This window comes from Dermacentor andersoni, chromosome 10 (assembly GCF_023375885.2).
Source record: "Dermacentor andersoni chromosome 10, qqDerAnde1_hic_scaffold, whole genome shotgun sequence".
In the NCBI taxonomy this organism is placed as follows: domain Eukaryota; kingdom Metazoa; phylum Arthropoda; class Arachnida; order Ixodida; family Ixodidae; genus Dermacentor; species Dermacentor andersoni.
The window spans coordinates 34,717,811-34,721,757 of record NC_092823.1 but is presented as its reverse complement, the minus strand read 5'-3'; the positions used below and the strand labels follow the sequence as shown (position 1 = coordinate 34,721,757).

Below are 3,947 nucleotides of genomic sequence, written 5' to 3'. Positions count from 1 at the left end.
TGCAGTGTGTGAAGACTGGATAATTGACGGATGGAAAGCGTTCCTTCAGCCATTGGGAAATATATTCCGTAGTCCCCGATAATGGCGTGCTTCGTAATGAGATCGTGGTTTGAACGGGTCAATCCTGAGAACTTCATTAATTTTTCACCGCTGAATATTTAAGTACGATCCCACCAGACCTAGACCAACGGAAACGTGCTAACTATACGACCCAAATATAAGCCTGATGATCGCTACTTAGCGATGCTGCCTAACTTCCACGAGAAGAATAAAACGTAAAAAAATAAGGCTTTAAAAAAAGACATTGCGTCGGCCGGGAATCGAACCCGGGTCAACTGCTTGGAAGGCAGCTATGCTAACCACTATACCACCGACGCCGCCGCTCGACATCTCCACGGCCAAGACATATATCGGTTGGATATATATGGAACTACGGTGAGAGGAGCCCTTCGTCGAAGGCGAGGAGAAAAGGGAAACAGGTCATCGCTATATATGGACCTCTTCTGCCGAACGACCGACACAGCAATGATACATGCGTTGTTTCAATGCGGGCTGCATGTGCTGCGACTCTGCTGTCCGTTCAATTTCGGCGTCACAAAGAAGGGAGAAATGGACAATGAGATAAGGGATGGCTTTTACATAGAAAGTATTCGCTTGTACGCGCGAGCTTGTGCGCGAACAATGCTTTTCTGTTAATCTTATCATAAAATTGTGGAACAGCATTCGCAGCTTGCACCAAAAAGCGAGTAACTGTGTAAGAAAAGCAATAAAAGAAAAACAAACAGGACAGACAGAAGGAAATGAACGAAGCGCATAATATAAAAGAATTTTTAGTAGCGCATACATAAAATACACATAGGTTCGTGAAAGGAAAACAAGAGCAGCGACAAGGTATCATATATGGCGAAGAACTGGGGCATGAGATTGAAAAGCAAGATCTCCAAACTCACTATATGAGGATCATCATCAACGTGCAAGAATCGCCATTTCCTTGGTGAAATACGATAGCCACGGCACACTCATTCACGTGTCGCGATTTATGTCGATGCTGATAAAACGTAAAAGAAACAATAACCAGTTTCAAGAAAAAAAAAAAACACTGCGTTGGCCGGGAATGGAACCCGGGAATTGTACAATCACACCAACCCAGCAAGGGCTGAGGAGAGAAACAGTCAAAACTCTGGCATGTGAATCAGACCTAAGCTAGGAAGCCAGTCTGGTTTTCTTTTTAGCAGTTTGTACACTTGAACTATTCTGCTTACAGATTCGTGAAAGTAGCTCCTTATTGGCCTCAGGTCCCGATCTGCATGACGATCGGCCACTCTTGGCAACCAAATACTATGTAGGCCCAGGAGCATTATCATGTCAAATGGAAAACCTTCGTGGTTATGAACCAGTAAAAATCTAATGTCATAGCTACCTACGGATGAGTCCTTCTTTAAAGTTTATGAAGAATATCGCCAAAGAGGCAACCTCCCCTACAGTCTAGAAAACGTGTTAAATTGTCTCAGGTTTCCTATAAATAAAGCAGTGAGTGCCCCAAGGTACATGCATATATTTTTCTTCCTTGTATGTCTTTACTTATAGCGGATTAGTATGCAGCTTCAAGAAACTTTTGACACCTCCCCTAATAAGCGTGTTTTGGCCCTTTTTAAAATCTCTTGACCTTGGCCAGCGTTGTATTGGGTTCTATACAGGGAAATTGGAAGAAACACATTAAAGTATGTTTTTTGCATGTTATTGCGAGACACGCCACAGAGTTATTCGAGCGAGAAATCAGCTTCTAAAATATGACAGGAAATGCACACTTCTTTTATATACCAAGTAATGCTATCTCGCAGACACTTCGACCACACAACTAAGCTTGGCACATATCTACCTGGCCTCACTTGGCCACAGTTTGCAAAAAAAAGGGGTCAGTAATATTGCGGAAAAACATAAAGCGAATCCACAGCTGCCTAAGGTACAGGTGTGACAGGCCAAGTCCTCTTAAACGGGCACGCCTAAAATTATTTGTTCGTTTAGTTCCTTTCCACGTAGATCCCCTGACAAAAACAGCAAAAATGCGATGTAGTTTCGGAGTGTTAACACGTGAGCAAGGTAATACCTGCAGTGCGTACCACAGCTTGTTAATGAGGTACAAGTAGCAAATATTGGCGCGTACGAATAGACAGATTGAAGCCTTCAAAACGCACAGCGCTTTCCCGCACAGTGGCAACTTCTCCACACCAATATTGTTCACTGTATTTGAAATGCTGAAAAGGTACACCTAAGTATTTAACTTGCGTAGTGCCCCAAAACGTGTTTGCGAAGATACTTGGGGCCGAAAGCCAGTAGCCATGCCAGAACCCCAAGCTCTCTCCCAAATTAGCGCTGCCGGTGACTCTGAAAAAATGTTTGGAAAGTTCAGAACACTAACAACACTTTCTTGGTTCGAACATAATGCAGAAATATCGGCAGCGTATGCGAGGAGCCGCACTTCAGTTGCATGCAGACGGAAACCTCGAAAGCTGTTGCTATTGATTACGGTTAGACAAAATCGCTTAATGTACAAACAGAAAAGTAATGACGAGAGAGGACGTCCCTAGCACACAGAGCGTTGAACGTTGATTCGTTTTCCCACCACTTTAATAAAAATAATTCGCGCTTTGTAATTCCTATACGCCATGGCAGCAGCATTTCTTATAAAAGAACAAACATTTACAAGCCGCAATATACACAAGAGTAAATTATAAGGCGCTCTATGAAATGCTTTTTCAAAGTCAAGTTGTGCCATTGCGATTCCTTCGCCAGTAGTGTCACAGTATTCGAGCACGCACCTTGTCTTGTGAACATTTATTAATATTGTGCGACCTTTAATTCCACATATTTGCTGTCCCCGGCGCTCTGTGAGGCATCGTCCGCCGCCGTGGCCTCGACAACACGCGACTGTTCCCGGAAGCTACATTCTGCTTCGCAGGAGACCTCGGCGTTTACGCCGTTCAGCGCGGCCTGCGTTCCTGCAGACGGCGCTACTCACTCTGCCTCTTCTTCGTCCATTAAACGTTCCCCGCTGTCGCAAGGCATACCGCGACTAGCGATGCGAGCATAGGAACTTGAGCAGTCAGCTTGTTCGTGCACAAAAGCCTTGCATTCTTCGCAGCGTGGGACTTCGCAGTCACGCCGAATATGGCATGTGATACGGCCTCTCAGGCTGATGTGCACACGACCAGGCACGACAACTAGCACTGTCCCTCCTGCCACTCGCATCTGATGGGGAATAAGCTCCATGTCGTACGACAAGACGAACAACCCTGTATGTCGAATCAGTGGATTCAAAATCATCTGTTTTCCATTTCTCGTTACACACTTTGACCTCTCCGAATTCCATGGAGCCGCAGCGTATGTCCTCATTTGTGACATTGAAAGCTCATCAGTGAATCTTCACGCGTACCTCCTCCTTTTCTGGATGAATCACGAAGTACGGACGGTCCTTAACAGTGATGTGGCCTGCACGATGTAGCGTCTTCTTTGCTTCTTCGGATCGGAAGTTTATCAACCAGAGAGAGAGAGAGAGATAGCAATGAGAGGAAAGGCAGTGAGGCCAATCAGCTGAGCGTCCGCTTTGCTACCCAACACTGGGGGTGAGGGAAAGGGGAATAGAAAGAAGAAAAGAGGAAGGAAGTGATGACTGTGTGTGCAGTGAAGCACCGTGACACCAAAGTGCAGTTCCATAGCTGGTGATCTGCGTTGATGCCATCTGGGACGACCAAAGAGTCAGTGGTCGTTACGCGAATAGGAGGCTGTGGTTGAGCTATGGGGCTTACTCGAGAGTTGCAAGCACTGGATTAAGAGCACCTAGCGCTGGCACTGCACCTCGTGCTGATGGAGTATGCAACTTACTGAAAAGTACACGAAGGGTATTTATGAGGGACCGAAGCATCACAACCACTTGCTGGTCTCCTTCG

The 3,947-nt window shown here is 45.7% G+C and overlaps 1 non-coding gene across 1 annotated transcript; it reads right to left on the bottom strand.

The window, feature by feature from the left end:
• Positions 1–305: 305 nt before the first annotated feature.
• Positions 306–377, bottom strand: TRNAG-UCC (transfer RNA glycine (anticodon UCC)). The gene has a single exon. It is a non-coding gene; the product is annotated as a tRNA-Gly (tRNA).
• Positions 378–3,947: the final 3,570 nt, after the last annotated feature.